The sequence below is a fragment of the Pinus tabuliformis genome, chromosome 7, assembly GCF_031772625.1.
Source record: "Pinus tabuliformis cultivar Carrire ecotype Pingquan chromosome 7, CPIR1, whole genome shotgun sequence".
Taxonomy (NCBI): Eukaryota; Viridiplantae; Streptophyta; class Pinopsida; order Pinales; family Pinaceae; genus Pinus; species Pinus tabuliformis.
Window position 1 is genome coordinate 1,706,131,985 of NC_142293.1, and position 19,311 is coordinate 1,706,151,295.

Below are 19,311 nucleotides of genomic sequence, written 5' to 3' on the forward strand. Positions count from 1 at the left end.
GGGTGAGGCGTTGGCCAAGGATCCAAATCTATGTTTGTTGTCATTATTTCAAATATCTATAGGTGGGGCACTATAGACAAAGGAATTAGAAAGAGAAGAGAAGGTTTGAACCATTGCTTTGATAGAAACTAATGAGAACTCAATCTCATCAACAATATAAACCTGTTGAAAGTGCTAAAAATCCATCAACCAAGGGGATCTCCTCAATATGAAGTCCCAACTAGACCTCACACCATTTGGTGTAGGAGTCTCGTCCGGTATAAAGGCCCAGTTTCCATATACTTAGAGATCTCCTTAGCTCTAGTTTTTAGCACATGAGAGTGTTGCGCGGGTATCTTCAAACATCAAGATAAGTGTGCTTGGTGAGTGCTTAACATAAGTGTGTCTAGGTTCTCTTACTACAAGAGGGGAAGTAAAGTGAGCCTCTAAGTGAGAGGTAATAGTACCACCAAGGAAGAGACACATGCGAACCAGAAAGGTATGTTTAGCATCCAGTGGAATAATCCACAAGGGATGCAACAGTCTTTAAAACTAAAGTACATGGGAAGACCCATCCACTATCCAGCAGAGTAGTCCACAATGGATGTGACAGTAGATATAACCAGTAAAAGTGGATGGTATGTTTAGTATCCTACAGAGTAGTCCACAAGGATGAGACAACAGTGATAACCAATACATCACATTCCCAACAAGGTAAGTACTAAAACAATTGAAATAGTTCAACTATATTAGTACATGTGAAACAAACATGAATTACAAATGTCGAAAGAATAGTCTTATGAACATCCACAAGACATGCATGAAAATGTGTTGGCCTGAACATGCTTCAATATGAAGAGAAAGTTCCAAGACACATATGTACATCATACATCACTAGCCCCAATACTGGGACATTATAGCCACTCCTCACTCCTCAAAGTACTCACTAAAAACTCTCTATGCTTCATGGGAGGAGCCAATGTGAAAAGCACTTGCTCATACAATGGGAGGGGTATATATAACCAAGGGTGATGCTTGACCCTTGTGACTCTTGGACTACCCTCATGACCATTCAACTTCCTATGAATTTTCAACTGACATGACTCTTCATATTCTTGTGTGTCCATTGGACTTTCACTTTACATTACATTTTATTTACAACAGATATGGCCCATAATAGTGATGTGACCTTGACAACTCATGACACAACTTGACATGACACTGCTGACATGGACTAGCTGGTTGTGGTGGAAATGTCAAGTTGTTGTTGTTGCTAAGTGATGGATGTGTTCTTGGATGTGTTGTTTTTTCTCCTCCGCATGGCTTGATGTTGTAGGGTCTTCAATGATCTTGGTCTTGAAAATTAGTTATATGCATGTGTTCCCTTTGCTTGTTCTTGATAAGTTTCTTTCGTCCATCCAGTTGAAAGTAAGTCTTCTAGCATGTTCACTCCTTCTTCATCTCCTTCATCATCTCGACATGATCTAACAATGTACCTTTTCCTGCAAGTCACTCACGACGGGACGACATCAAATCCAAAACCTCCTAGTCTAAGATGATTCATTGTTATCCATGGACTGGGCCTTGGATGGATGATAGGCTAGGAAGAGGGCCCAACAACTGTGCATTGCGTAGTTCCAGGTGACAGGGATGGAGACTAGTCACTGAGACTACATAGTACGTAGGTCAGGCTTGCCTGAGGAACTCCCGAGCATAGTCTTCACTGCTGGGAAAAATTGTTGAGAGGCCACCAAGAGGCAGGATTGAAGAGTTGATATCATCAGTGGAAGATACAAGGTGAGAACCTGTAAGGCAATTCTGCACAATTTTGTGAGGGAAGACATGATCAGGCAGCAAAGGGACCAGATAGGACAATTTTGTGCACTTTCTGGGAGCAATGATTCTCGCTGAGGGAGGATACTGGGGGGACACCTTTGCACAGTTTTGGGAGGAAAATACGGCTTGAGTCTATGTGTATTGTAGGGTTCCAACAGTCGGGGAGGAGGATTGATGATTAATCCTGAGGAATGAGTAGTTCAGGTTAGGATTGAGGCAGCTTCTGCGAAATTCTAGGAAGGAAGGCCGATTGCTCAACTCTAGGATTTGGTAGTGCAACTATCCTAGAGGAAATTCTTTGTGCACTATAGAGTTCCAGGTAGCAAAGAAGCATCATTGAGGGTTGATATTGGGTAGTGCAGCTCATTCGGGATCCGTTGAAACGGAGTTTTCCGGTTAGAATCATTTTGAGGAAAATGACTACGTGTAGGATGCAAGTGAACATGTGAGGACTTGACATTGTGATCACACACTTAGCATACTTCAAAAACACGACAACATACACCACCAGATCAACAAGAAAAAGCATTACCCTCTATGAGATTGTTTAGAACTAAAAATGACAAGTGAAACACTTGAGATAGACCTTGGGATGACCATGACAACACTTGTGCGAAAGTGCTTAAAATTTTGTGTATGAGTGTGATAGGTGTTTACATGGATACGAAAACTCATATACATAAAGACCAACCTTCAAGGTCACCATAATGGTTCGCAAACATGACATAACAACCAAACATATGAAAAGATGACAATTGATCCAACAAGCGGAAGGGAGCAAGACACTTAGAGGAAACACATGGAATGACTGTAAGTGCTTTCAACCCTGCATATCATTGAAGACATAATGATATGACAATGATAAGCAGTCCTTCATGTTACATTAAGAGGCGAATTTCAAAAGATGTGTTTCATTTTCCATACCTACCCTCCAAAGGGTTATGCATTAGATGAAGTCTTCATGTGGTCTCGATCTTCTATCATACCTTTGGTTCCTTGCTATGCATTCTTACTCCTCGGCTCCTTGAGAGTCATATAACATGTCATACTTCTTCGTGGCCACTGAGAAACACAATTCTGCAGTTTAAGCGAGAAATGATTGTTGTAGGATGAGGCCCTGGAGGACACATCTGCGCAGTTTCAATGGGCAGTGACCCTTTGCAGGATGAATCCCTATGAGGACACATCTATGCAGTTTCCAGATGTAAGGTAGACCAGGCAATTGAGATGCCTGAAGGACAAAATTGCACAGTTTTTGGAGACATTGGATTCTAGCTGAGGGAAGGACACTAGAGGAAGCCACTGCGCAATTTTGGATGCCAAGGGAGGTTGGGTTTTTTGTGCATTGCGCAGTTCCAGCATGCAAGGGTAAATCTTGAGGGTTGCAAATGTGAAGTGTGCAGTTTAGAAAAGCTGGATGAGGCTAGGTTTCCAGGGAAACTCGAGAATTTGGCTAAGAGTGGGATCAGTGGGACTGATGTGAATAGTGATAGAACTTGAATATGACCACACACTTGAACACTTATTTATACAACATAGACCATCAAGAACATATAAAAACATACTTATCTTAATGCAACAACCTTTGTGACAGCTTACTACAAGTGTGACTCTGATGATATAATTTGAGAGGATAAAGGTGACACTTGTGTAAGAGTGAGTGAGATGAGTGTGAAACATGTCTATGTGGTGAGAACAACCCATTCTCACAAATATTTCCCCTTGAAGCAAAACAAACTTCCCTTTGCATGACAAGTGATAATCTACATGCCCAAAGATGACACATATTATATAAAGATAAAAGCATGAATGACTCTTAAGATCGAAGAGGGGAGCTTGAGATCATCAGCTTACCAATAAGTGACTAAGGAATGATCGATCATAGGATTGACAGTAGGCTCTGAAATTTAAGTGCATGCCAAAATTTTTGAGGGTGTTGAAGTCGCTATAACATAACCCTAGATCTGAAGTGAAGCCATATATTTGAGAGAAATATTCACCCACATAACAACATACAATAAGAGACAAAAGGATAGATAAAAGTATCCAAGAATAATAACTTGATTTATTGGGAGGTTTATAAAACCTTTATTTAAATTTACACCTCAAACCAAATCAAAATGCACTTAATTGACATGTCGGTTTATTTAATTTCTTATTGAAAACAACTAAATTCAAATATTAATTGTCAACTTCAGAATCGTTTGCTTGTTTCAAAAATTACATGAAAAGTATATGTAGACCTATAACTTCCAATCACACATTTGTTTTTTAACTTAATAAATCTTGTAATGAATTTAAAGAGAAACTTAAAGCTACACAAATGATGAAATCATAAAGCTATAAAGTTTGGTTATTACAAAGATGAATAATGAGGGTGACTTAGTTTACAGATATTTATGGAGTTAAATACTAAAGTAGATGGACCATAAAAGGATGGAAATCAAGTTGACGTAGGGATGTTACATTTGGAGGAATCCCTTGAGGGGGATATAAATTTGTTTGTTATACCTGTTTAATCACAATTTTTTCATATTTAAATCTTAGTTATGTAATAGAGTATATGAAATAAGGGAACAGGTTCAAGCAAGTGCAATGACAAAGTGAATAAATGGACATATTTTCAATATTTGGTAATAAAACAAATGCCTAATAACAATAACAAAAAAATGAATGCTAAATGTAATGTTACCATTTTGAGCTATTTGCTTCCGATAGTTGTTCCACTTCAACATTTGAATTGATACTAGTTGTCCTACACATATTCATGAGACCAATGAGGAAAACTTAATCCGAATTGGTACTAGTTGTCCTACACATATTCATGAGACCAATGAGGCAAACTTAGATTAAATTTGACCAAATATTAAATTTAATTGCATGAATAAATAATAATTAAAAAGAATTGAGTGCATGAATACCTGAATGAGCTCCTCTCAGTTTCGAGAATAAATTATTGGAGTCATTTAATATTGGAGTAAACCCCCCTCCACTCGATGAAGTAGTAGAGAAGTCAACATTAAATTTGTTATTTCTCTATGGATCGAGGGTCTTTTGCTCTAGGATTATCCAAATCCTAATTTATTCTCTATAGAATAGGGCTAACCACGTGAAGATGGAAGTTGTCATGGTCGCCTCCCCCCCCCCCCCCCCCCACATCACTCTCAATTCCCCAATACCCAATCTATATACTAAGAAATATTTGAAATCAAGGCATTAAGATACATGAAGAAACAAATAGAAAACATTCATTTATTCATTCATTTGTAGATCCACAAAATATTTCATCTCAATAAATTTTATCATAAAAAATATGTTTACATAATATGAAACAAGGTCATTCTAATTATATAACAAGTACAATAATTTATTCTATGGTCTCTTTCTCTTTTTAAGGAATTTAGGAATGACATCTTCTTCCCCTTCAGTTGTTATGGGCTTTATATGTCTTTCTCCCAAGCTAGTCATATGTCTATGTTGCTACAAGGGGGGTGGAGCATCAACTGCAATAAGAAAGAAATATTAAATTCATATTTATAGTTATAGTTATTATTATTACAATTGTTTTATTAATAAAAATAGTAGTAGAGTGTTTTTTACCTGCTGCGGTAGTGGAGGGAAGTAGTGTACTTTCGGATGTGACCATATGTTCCTCTTGTATGGCATCATCTTGTACATGCTCTCGAGTAGAAACAAGAAATGTTATAATTAATACACCATTTTCATTTAAATATTTTCAATTATAATCCAAACCACAATTTTTTTATAACACATGAAATAGCTCAAGTGCTAAGTTGAACATCAGTTTCAAGAGGCACTGCACCATCACTAGGCACATGTGTTCCATTATTACTTGGGACATTTGTATCTACATTGCTCTCCTACTTCTTACAACCAAACACATTACTTTATGGCAAAAAATAATAACCAATAGATTGTACAAGTAATAATTTATAAATTCTCTTTGTTCCTTTTATTTATGTGAGTATCAAGTTGGGTGTTGGAAGGTTGTGTATGCCCCAATATTGTCCTACGTTCAACCACAATTTGATAGTCATGCTTGTAAGAAATCTTTAGGTCTTCCTCTATGGGAGCCTATTTAAATTGTGACCCCTGTAATTTTGCATGAGAACATGAAATTTTCTTCTTCTGTGATATTAAATTAAAATGGTTAAGAATTTATAATTTGGATGCAATTTATTTATTTTATACTTTCATTTTTTGCGGCTAGTTTTGAGTAACCACCCAAGCCAAGATGATGTTTCCCATGTTTATCTATTCTAGCCTTCATGGTTTTGGATGCATTTGGGAACCTATATTAAAAATATTGAAAAACTTAATTATATGTTGCAATGATGATAAAACATCATGATTACATTATTAAAAGTGCCTCATACCTTCCTGGTCTAGGTGGTGTCTTCCCTTCTTTTCTAAGAACCTTCTCTTAAGCATCTTCCACGAGGGATTTCCATTCCCTCTCTAGAATTGTTGGAGGGTGCTCATACTTATGGTTATTTTGCAAATGAACCTTATACTAGTCCCACAAATATTATAAATGTAAGTCTGTTTTCGGTAACTCCAATTTTGCTAAAAGTACCCTCACCGAAAAGGCCAACCATATTATTCATAAGTTCATCCTTTACTTGGAACTTTGGGAATTCCACCTTGTGAAAATGGTAGGCCCAAATAGTTCTAAGGTTAGGCCATTCATGTGTATATAGAATACATTGTTTCTTGAAAAATGATATTATCATTGGTTTAAAATAATCACATATTGTACGTAAATTAGATTACACTTAATATTTAAAATACTTCTTAAATACCTGGAAGCTTCTCTAATTTCATGGGGATATGGTCATCATATACCAAAAATTTGATTGATAGTGTTCCCATGCTATTAATACATGAATATCCAAGAAAGCTCGCATCAAAATGTGTGATGGGATCACGCTTTGCATCCACAAAATCATGTGCAGATCCTGGCGTATGTTGTTTAATGTATGAAAACCTTGGTTTGTATTGTTCAAGGACTGTACCGGTCTCAGTGACTAGTGTGTCACTCATAGGTGGAGCAACGAAGTTGCTACCAAAGTTGGCCCCCATAGTTGTACCATGATGTTCATACTCCCTCAAAAACTCCTGTAAAATAAAGAGTTTTTTATGAAGGGAAAGATAGTTGAAATCATAAATAAATAAATGGGATAATTAAATTAGTTGCTTACCCCATAGTGATATATTTGGCCCATCATGGTATTGATTTTGCCTCTTATATCTTTTGTCTGTGGTTGAATCATAATTAAAGAACTAAGTTCCTTGTTTAATTTTATGAGAAGCTTTCTTATTGTTTGGATCGGATCGGTGGACAAAAAAATTGATTCTTCATCAAGCACTTCCTCAAGAGCATTTGTGGACTGCTATGAGGCTGGTGCCTTCCCCTTGTCACCCTATTGATCAAATAAGTGTAAATTGTTATTTTTTTCCACCATCCTCAAGATTTGAATTTGATGAAACATTTTAGATCAATAAAAATTTCCAAAATTTACATAACATGGGAGGTTTAACCGTTAAATACTTCCTTGTAAATATTATGGTATCTTGAAATTTCAATATGACATTAAAAAAAAATCAAGCAACTTATTCACAATTAATCATCATTATATTAATAAGAAATTTAGTACTAACATATGTCTAAATTTATATGAAAACTTCACATTATATCAGGGCCAATATAAAAATTTCTAAATTTATAAATGCTTCATTTCATGTCATTATATTAATACGTGGATCACTCATATTATACAAAGAAGTGTTGAAATGTTATATCATGGCCAATATAAAAAGTTCTAAATTTATAAATACTTCATTTCATCTCATTATATTAATACGTGGACCACTCATATTATATAAAGAAGTGTTGAAATGTATAACAAATTCATTTACTTCTACCAAAGAACATAATTTAATTAATTATATTCAAAACAAAAAGTGATGATGACTACAAAGTCAAATCAAGAGCATTTCAATAACTTTGTTCTTTAAATACAAACTAGAATATTTTTAAATACAAATCTGAATCAAACTCAATTTCTCACAACATAGTTGTGGTTGCTTTTGTAGTTGTGCATCAAGATCATGAGCTTCGTGTTCGAATTTCACTAGATGAAGAGTGGCAGCCAATAATTGTTCCACTTTGTATTGTGATTCCCTGAGTTGTATATATTTTGTCTTAATCTCCTCTACATGTTGAATCTGAAGAGTGTTGAACTTCTTTTGCAATTCTGTCAATGTAGTTTCTTTTTTATCCAATCGATCTTGCCATTGTGCTTTCAGTTGTTATTTCTTATTCATAGATGCATGTTCCATAGTGGCTATTTTCTCATCCTTCTCCATTAACACTTATTTCACCTCAATCTCTTTTTCCATGGTGGCGGAAGAATATGCATGTGTAAATTGTCTTAACTTCCCAAGCTCATCAACAGGGGCAGCAAAAGTCCCTTTCCAGAGAACTTAAAGAGAAGTAACATGTGAGGTTTTCCTTGGTTCTAGAGCCTATGATCCATCAATCTTCTGTTTCTTCCTCCCTCTTTTGACCACCACCTTGTGCATTGGGCTGTAAAAACATTCCATTAGAGGGATCTCCTCAATATTGAGGAAAATATTTGAACTAGGATTGACTGGAATAATCTCTACCTCAAGTTGGGTGACCAATGGTGTCTTCTTAGTTGTTGATTTCTTTGGTATGATATTTTGCTAGGAAGAGGGATTACTTTGTGGAGTCTATTGTTGGGTAACAGACTATCTTTTTTAGGATCTCATTTCCTTGTTCTCCTTGCTTGGACTGTTTCATAGCTTGGTCAAATTCATCCCAAACTTTTTCCATTATTAGGTCTATTATAGGAGTTTCTCCACCAAGGTTCGAATAACCAGCTGTTGTTGTTTGTTGTTATTAAGGAGGAACCACTGGTTGGGAGGAAATCTTCTGTGAATAGATACCATAGAGTCCTTTAAAGATACTTGCTTTTGTAGGGGAAATTACAACAAATCTAATGGCAGAGGAGCCAGTCTTGCATTCTTATAAGTGAGAACTGTTTTCGCTCCTTTACTGACAATTTATTGTCCACACTTCTCAAAATTGAATTATAAGAGGATGCTTTAGCAAATAAGTCATCAAACTTATTTTCTTCGTGAAGGTATTTTCTAATGCCAGTTGTTATGGCCACCTATTCGCTACCCCATTAGGGCCATAAGGCCTAGTGGGGATGGTAGCCAACTTCAATACCTCAATAATTTGCAGTTCTTCCTCAACATGTCCATAATTGGACGAAAATAAAATTCCAAAAGGGAGAGGGAACTAAGGCCAAACCTTTTTGCTAGAATCCTTTAGGGCCTTGGTAATACCATGACCAATATTATGATAGGCTACTTCTCTACATAGTAGCTTTTTTGGAATATAAAGGGGTAGTACATGGGGTGGTGCGTCACTACCCAAGACCCTAATGTACGTAAATAACCCTTCACCAAACCAATTTCCAATTTTATTGAGATTATCCATAGTTTCTTGGGACATTCTAGGAGCTTTGGCTTCAAATATGGTTTCATAAATTGGGATAATGACTCTGTGGAAAATATGATAAAAATGGCCAAAGTAATTGGATTCTCAAAGTAAATTGTGATAATACAATGTGAATTGGTGTGGGGTTACAAATAGAAACTTCCATCCCATGGTTGGGAAATCAAGAGAATAACAAAGTGTGTCCATGATGTAGGCTGACATATAGAATGGAGGTATTTTATTCTCAGACACACTATGGGAGGTGCGAAAATCCAAATTTTTTTTGGTTAAATTGTTGGATAAGTTAGTAGCCCAGTAAAAAATGTAACCCTTGGAGGCACCATCCATTAATGCAACCCAACTATCAAGAAAGTCAGACACATTTGGGTAGGCATATAATCTACAAAGCATAGCGTAAATTTGAATAAAAGTATAGGCAAGTGAGTTTATTGACTACTTACTATCATCCTCCTTTTTGTGTTTGTTTGGGTTATTCCTCCATTCTTTTATAGAATCAGCTGGATCGCCATGCTACATTATGAAGTCCTCCACATTCTTTTTGTTGTAAATGTTGGAAATAATATTGAGAGGGGGGGGTGAATCAGTATTAGTCAAGTCAATAATCTTTTTCTTTTCATACTCAAATTTATATACATTACTTCAATGAAGGTAACCCTCGTGTACATGCAACTGTGTTTAAGAAAACAAGTGTATATCCAGCAAACTTATGATTAAGTTAATTCATCATATGTTGATCATTAATTTGTGCATCAGTACTTTACTAAACATTAAACAGTAACCATGTGCAATTAATAATAGAATGAACCATCACACATAAGCAACACACATGAACACCAAAATTTAAGGTGGAAACCCAATGTGGGTGAAAGCCACCTACTACTGTCGTCTTTGTCTTCTTTTAATAATAAAAAAATATGTTTACAACATCGTACTAGTGCAGAATCATACCAGTACGCAGGTTTCTACCTGCAAAAGATTACAACCTTCTCTCGTTCTCCAGCTTCTATTGGAAGGAAGCCACAACCCCCTAACACTTGTACTAGCCAATATGTTTACTAGTATATAGGCGTTGACCTACAGAAGGCTACAACCTTCTTTATTCATCCATGGACCACGTTTCATAAATTTTCATATTGGATACTCTTGGTACACAACACCATAATCTGAAGGCCATGTTTCATCCAATTTTCATACTAGACCCATCAACAACATTGAAGCTTAAAAATCAATCACCACTGCAATAAAACTATCAAATACATCTACATCAACAAATCACTTGAAACTCAAACATCACAACTGAATCAATCAATCACTTTGACAACCCATCATCACTGTAGAAAATCACAATCAAACAATCTGATCATTAAGAATACTGTCACCAAAACCCAAAGCAAAACCCAAAACTCTGCAACAGCAAACATAAACAACTAAAACATATTTTATAAGGTGTATGCTACCTCCATGTGTCGAACATGCGTGTATACGCGCTTTTCTCAAAGCCAACTAGTGTATACATCTGAAAATATTAATTCATAATTCTGTAGGTATTCCAGACTTCAGTTATACCTAGATCATAATATTTATAGAACAACACATGTGTCAGTATACATATCTAGAATAAACATGATCAAACCATATAAAGATAATTCATTTCAAGCCTTAAGATCCCAATCCATCATTAGATCGTATCCTCCATCAACTGCTAAGTTTCATCCCTGGTTCAGATCAAGCATAACACCATAAACCAATAACTTGCATACTAGATCTCACACTTCATCAGATATTCGATACTTGCACATCTTGAGCTAATTATCTTCTCCTCTTTTTATAGTTTTAGGCCTTTCTCAATATCATGGACCAAAACCACTTAGGACCAATACCTTGGACCAAATACCTAGGGTCAATACCTCGGACCAGATACCTTGGACCAAATACTTCAGACCAAAAACTCAGTTTTCCAAGGTATACACGCTTTTCTTTCTGTGAAAGTGCGTGTGTACATATACACTACTTGTGGTTAGTGAACCTGCGTGTATATGCAACTTGGTCAGGGTGAACATGCGTATACCTCTCTTTCTTCATTCTGTGTAGTCTGATCTATAATTTTTTGGTGTTGTCATGTTGCACTGTGATCTTCCATCTAAGTGAGTTTCCATCAAGGACAACAACTGTATCATAATGCCAACAATCTCCCCCTTTGGACTTGATGGCTACAACAACACCAAGTCACTCTCCCCCTTTGACATCAAGGGAAAAGAGTCATGCTCCCCATTTGACATACTTTATGCTGGTCATGCTCCCCCTGAGTACATGCTGATATGTTGGAATGCACTGATTAAGCTCCCATGATTGAGTCCATGCTCCCCTTGAGCACAAGCAAAGTCTGCAAAAATATTTTCTAAAAGAATAACATGACTCTATACATACATCACCAATGACTCATACATATATCCATCTCCCAACCAAGTGGGGATATGCCAAATTTGACTCATCCACCCAACCAAGTGGGGATATACCAATTGTTTATACATGACAGAAACAAGAAATATTACACCATCCATCCCATGCATAGTGGGGTTACAAATTAGGTCTTTTCATGACCTTTACATTAAATGATATGCATGACATTTATAATAAGGAACACCGATCTAAACAAGACCATGATAGTCATCAGCAACTATATATGATCTGCACCATCAACAACATCAGGATCAATAGCCTGTATATTTCCATCATCAAAAGAGTCACCTAAATCAAAACAATTATGCGGATTTGTACCAAGATCTTCTAAGATAATGCCAACAATGCATTTATTAGAAGCATATGCTCCCCCTGAACCTATGCTGAATGTTCACTGCCAAATCTGATTATTGCATATATCAGAAAGAAATATCAAGGCATCATCATTAATCAGATATACATCAAGTTATCAACAACTTTATGAGGACCAACATATTTCCACATGTTATCAGTAGATTGTAACCATCATCAAACAGAGCAGATAATTGATTGAACCATATCAGACCCCTTGTTCCTGAGTTTGGCCCACTGCTTTTCCTTAAAGCAACATATACGCGACTGTGCCCACAGAAACCCGTGTATGTATGTGACTATGCTTCATGAAACTCGCGTATAACAACCTTTTTCTGAAAAATAGGATTTAACAGCAAGATGATGCAAAAACTACTCCCAGCTTTTGTCTGAGACATTCAAATGTCTCTCTGGGCAGTGGTTTAGTAAATATATCAGAAACTTGTTCTTTGTAGGGAACATACTCCAATTTGAACTTTTGTTCAAGCACTTGTTCACATATAAAATGATATTTGATGGGTATGTGCTTGGTCTTGGAATGCATGACTAGATTCTTTGAAATATTGATGGCACTTGTATTATCACATAGAATGGAGATGGGTGGAGTACATGTGATCTGAATATCTTGCAAGGTTTGCATCATCCAAAATAGTTGTGTGCAGTAAGATGCATCAACCACATATTCTGCTTCAACTGTAGATAATTCAATTGAACTTTGATTCTTGCTGAACCAAGACACTAACCTGGAACCCATATAGAATGCACCACCACTAGTGATTTTTCTATCATCAACACTTCCTGCCCTATCTGCATCTATATATGCATGAAGAGTAAGATATGTATCTCTAGGATACCATAAACCAAAGTTTTTTGTTCCTTGAAGATATTTGAAAATCCTTTTGACTGCCTGAAGGTGTGATTCCTTTGAATTTGCTTCTAATCTTCCAAATATTCCTACTGCATGCATGATGTCAGGTCAGGTACCTATTAGATAAAGCAAACTGCCAATCATGGATCTGTGAGTTGGTCAATGTACTGTTGTTGATTCATCATTTGAGCTAAGACTACATCCTATTACCATTGGGGTACATACTGGTTTAGAATCTTCCATGCCATACTTTTTCAAGATCTGTTTGAGATATTTGGTTTGTGAAAGAAAAATACCATCTTTATTTTGTTGAACTTGTAGACCAAGAAAATAGGTAAGCTCACCAAGAAAGGACATTTCAAATTCTTGTTGCATTACTAAAGCAAAATTCTGACTCATGGATTCTTTATTGCTACCAAAAATGATATCATCAACATAAACAACAATTATTAGCAATTTATTAGTGTCAAACTTTGTATATAGATTTCTATCTGCTGACCCCTTTGAAAAACCTTGTTGGTGGAGATATTTGTCAATATGGTAATACGAGGCCCTTGGAGCCTGTTTTAGACCATAGAGAGCCTTTCTGAGTCTGCATACAAGTTTTGCATCATTTCCAAGAATGAATCTTTTTGGTTGTTCAATATAGAATTCTTCTCCTAAGTCTCCATTAAAGAAGGAAGATTTTACATCCATTTGGTATACTTTGAATTTCTGAAAACTAGAAAGAGCAGAAACATCCTTATGGCTTCAAGTCTAGCAACAGGTGCAAAAGTTTCTTCAAAATATATACCTTCTTGTTGATCATATCCTTTACAAACAATTCTATCCTTGTTTCTAATAACTTCTCCATTTTCATTCAGCTTGTTTTTGAATATCCATTTAGTTCCTATGATATTTTTATCATGAGGTCTAGGAACTAATTCCCAAGTATTATTCTTTTCAATTTTCTCAAGTTCTTCATTCATGGCCTTGACCCAACATTCATCTTTGCATGCTTCATTTACATTTTGAGGTTTGGTGGAGGATAGTAATGCTAGAAAGCTTGAGGTTTCTGTAATAGTTCTTCTTGTCTGTACACCTGCCTCTTTTTCCCCTAAAATTTGATTTTTTGGATGATTTTTCTGAACATACTTGGGCATAGTCTTTTCTTCTACCATTATCTCTTCTTCTGGTGCTTCATTGGTTTCTTCTTCAGAATCAGTGTGATTTGATGTGGCAAAATAATCCCCATCTTCTTCATTGTCATAATCTTTGGTTTTTATATATTTTGTATTTTTGCATGCTTCATCAACCACAACATCAATACTTTCAATAATTTTCCCAAGTCTTTTATTATAACATTTATATGATCCTTTACTTCAGGAAGAGTAACCAAGAAGAATACCTTCATCTACTCTGGGTTCAAACTTACCAAGTTTTTCATCAATCCTTTTGATGTAACATTTGCTTCCAAAAACTTTAAAGTATTTTACAGTAGGAGTCTTTCTATACCAAAGTTCATGTGTAGTTTGAGTGTTGTTTACCCGAACATTTGCTTGGTTGAGAATAGTGACAGCAGCGAATGCAGCTTCACCCCAGAAGGTTGCAGGAGTTCCAGATTCATCTAGCATAGCTTGAGCCATTTGTTGAACAGTTTTGTTCATTCTTTCTACCACTCCATTTTGCTGAGGAGTCCTTGCAATGGAGAACTGCCTTTTGTTGTTCACAAAAGTCAAAGAATTCATCCGAGGTAAATTCCCCTCCTCGATCAGATCTGAGGCATTGATTTTACGATCTGATTCATTTTCAACCAAAGTTTTGAAGGCTTTAAACTTTTCAAATGCTTCATCTTTATGCTTTAGAAGACCTATCCAACACATTTTGGAAAAAACATTAATGAACAATATAAAGTATTCTTCTCCACAAGGTGATTTTTTCCTTGATGGTCCACATAGATCAGTATGAACAAGTTCAGGAGGCTTACTAGCTGACCCTTGTTTTTCAATGAAGTGAGATCTGGTTTGCTTACCGAATTGACATGGTTTGCATATTGTATTTTCAGGAATGTTGATATCTGGAAGATCACGAACAGCCTGGAATCTGCATGCTTTTCTTATTTGAGAAAAGCTTAGATGTCCCAATCTTCTATGCCATAGCCAATTTTCATCATTTTTTCTTAGATAGCATTGTTGTTTTCCTCCCTTGAGTATGTATAAGCTGTTTGGAGTTCTTGTACCTTTGATCACAGTTTCTCCTGTATCAAGCTCACGAACAACGCATCTGCTTGATCGAAACACCACTTCATTTCCTTGATTGCACATTTGACTGACACTCAACAGGTTATGCTTTAGATCATCTACATACATAACATTCCTAGTTTTAACCTTTTCTTTCAAGAAAATAGAGGCTTTACCTTTTATGACAGCAGAAGTGTCGTTCCCAAATGAGACATTCTTTTCCTTTTCTAAGGCATTATATGAGTGAAGTTTTTCTTTGTCACCTATCATGTGTTTTGAGCATCCACTGTCGATGTATGACTACTTTTCTTGTCCTTTTGCATACAAGGCTATACCACATCTTTCTGTTTGCAATTCTTTCTTTCGCCATATTTTGGGATTTAATGGAGTTTGCTCCTTTTGAGATATTTGCTGAAATTTACTCCTACATTCAGATTCTTTATGGCCAAGTTTGTTACAGATTAAGCATTTTATTTCATTTTCAATAAGAGAAAAGTTATTATAGGAACTTTTCTTGATCCCTGTCACATTCCTTTGATTTCGTGCTTCTCTAGTCATGATGGTTTTGTAAGCAACACATTGAGTAGCTTTGTGTCCAAAATTATGACATGAGAAACATTTACCATTAAAGAATTTCCTGTGATTATCGAATCTATTGGCCTAGTGATTGTAGCTTCTATTGATATTCATCTTTGAAGCAAATTGAGTATGATTTACTTGAGGTTGGTTGTGGATTCTATTCATCCTTGAAGCAAATTGAGCCTGATTTACCTGGTGATATGCTTTACGCCTTTTTTTACGATTTTCATACTGTTCACTGTTCTTTGCTGCATTAAGATAGCTTTTAGTGGAGGTTGACGACTTTTGTGATTGAGATGCTTCTTCAGTATATCCAAGACTTGTCTTTATCAGAGGAGAACGCTGCACTTTGATAATTTCATTTAAGGTTTCTGATCCTTTAGCAAATCTAAGATTGAGAGATTTTTCTTTCTCAAGATCCTTTCTTAGACCCACAATTTCACATTCTAGTTTTTCATTGTGCTTTTCTCTTTCAGCAAGTTGGTATGTCAAGGTATCTATAATCATATTCTTTTCTTCTAAACATATTTTGAGTTTAGATATTTCTTCATGAAGGTCATCTTCTTCTAAAGCATCCCAAAAATTATCATCTTCATAAGCCATTAGAAGTCTATAGTCATTACTATTTTCATCTTCATCACTATTTGATAAACCATTGCTATCTTCATGAGTATAGTAACTCTTTTTACTTACACTTTGTTTTCTATTCCATTTTTCATATTCCTTCCCTTTATCATATTTATCTTTATGAGGACATTTGGCGGCATAATGACCAACTCTACCACAGGCAAAACATTTGAAAGGTAAATCTTTTGGAACCTCATTGAAGCTTCTTGACAAAGTTTACTTCATCTTCTTCTTCTGAAATATGTCTTGATTCATTGAATTCTTCCTTTCCTTTTGATGAAGCTTTAAATGTGGCTTCTCTCATATCTGATGGGCCTCCTTTTCTCATCTCAAAGGCAGTTAATATTCCGTGAAACTGTGTCATAGTGATAGTTTGTAGATCTTGTTTTTCTTCTATGGCAGATACTTTTGATTCAAATTTAGCAGACAAGGATCTTAAAACTTTCTAAGGTAGCTTCCTTTATCCCTTCACCCATATTCTTCATGCAATTAACAACCTCATCTATACGTAAGAAGTAACTAGCTATACTTTCATCATTATGCATCTTATGAGTTTCATATTGAATTTTGAGAGTTTGCAGTTTAGCACGTTTTACCCGCGAGTCTCCTTCGTAGCTTAAAACAATTTTGCCACATATTTCTTTGGCTCATTTGAGCTGCATAACTTTGACAAACTTTGATTGTGACAGACTTCCCAATAATGTATTGACAACCCTGGCATTGGTTTCATATTGCTTTTTACCTATCATATTTGTAGGAATTTTTGATGGAAATGTATATCCTCCTTCCACGATTTCCCATACATCTATTCCAAGTGATTATAGATAGGTTGTGGTTCTTATCTTCCAATAAACAAAGTTACTCCCATCAAATATTGGCAATCTAATGGATCCCACTCTTTCTTGATTACTCATGATGATGGATCTCCCTTCAAGCGATCAAGCTTCTTCTGAAGGACCTACTCTGATACCAATTGTTGGAGATAATACTGAGAGGGGGGTGGTGAATCAGTATTAGTCAAGTCAATAATATTTTTCTTTTCATACTAAATTTATATACACTACTTAAATGAAGATAATGCCCGTGTACACGCAACTGTGTTTAAGGAAACCAATGTATATCCAGCAAGCTTATGATTCAGTTAATTCATCATATGTTGATCTTTAATATGCGCATCAGTACTTTATTAAACTTTAAATAGTAACCATGTGTAGTTAATAACAGAATGAACCATCACACATAAGCAACACACATGAACACCAAGATTTAAGGTGGAAACCCAATGTGGGTGAAAACCACCTGATGTTGTCATCTTTGTCTTCCTTTAATAATAAGAAAATCTGTTTACAACATTGTACTAGTGCAGACTCATATCAGTATGCAGGCTTCTACCTGCAGAAGGTTACAACCTTCTCTCGTTCTCCAGCTTCTACTAGAAGGGAGCTACGAACCCCTAGCTCTTATACTAGCCGATATGTTTAGTAGTAGGTAGGAGCCGACCTACAGAAGGCTATGACCTTCTTTCTTCCACCAGGGACCACGTTTCATAAATTTTCATACTGGATACTCCTGATACACAACACCATAATCTGAAGGCCACATTTCATCCAATTTTCATACTGGACCCATCAACAACATTGAAGCTCAAAAATCAATCACCACTGCAATACAACTATCAAATACATTTGCATCAACCAATCACTTGAAACTCAAACATCACAACTAAATCAATCAATCACTTTGACAACCCATCATCACTGTAGCAAATCACAATCAAACAATCTGATCATTCAGAATACTATCACCAGAATATAGTCACTAGAACCCAAAGCAGAACCCAGAACTCTGCAACCACAAACAGAAACAACTGAAACATCTTTTATAATGTGTACACTAATTCCATGTGTCTAACCCGCGTGTATGCGTGCTTTTCTCAAATCCAACTAGCGTATACATTTGCAAATATTAATTCATAATTCTGCAGCTATTCTAGACTTCAGTTATACCCAGATCATAATATTTACAGAACAACACATGCATTAGTATACAGATTTAGAATAAACATGATCAAACCATATAAAGATTATTCATTTCAAGCCTTAAGATCCCTATCCATCATTAGATCTTATCCTCCATCAACCGCTAAGGTTCATCCTTGGTTCAGATGAAGCACAACACGATAAGCCAATAACCTGCATACTAGATCTCACACTTCATCAGATATTCGATACTTACACACCTTGGCCTAATGATCTTCTCCTCTTTTTATAGTTTTAGGCCTTTCTCAATACCATGGACCAAAACCACTTAGGACCAATACCTTGGACCAAATACCTAGGGTCAATACCTCGGACTAGATACCTTGGACCAATACCATGGACCAAATACTTCGGACCAAAAACTTAGTTTTCCAAGGTATACGCACTTTTCCTTCTCTGAAAGTGCATGTGTACGTATACGCTACTTGTGGTCAGTGAACTTGCGTGTATACGCCGCTTGGTCAGGGTGAACTGCGTATTCTTCATTCTGTGTAGTCTGATCTATAATTCTTTGTTGTTGTCATGCTGCATTGTGATTTTCCATCTGAGTGAGTTGCCATCAAGGACAACACCTGTATCATAATGCCAACAGTAAATGCATTATGGGTCTAGTAAATGATGCATGTCCTAAAAGGCTTTTGTTGTGAATAAGCCAATTGTGGTTCCTTTCTGTGTGTGAAACTTCCTCTCAGTAATATTCATAGTCTTAATGACCCATCTAAACATATCCATATATGTTAAAACTCGAGGCCTCACTCTAATTCTATGTAGGAATGAATT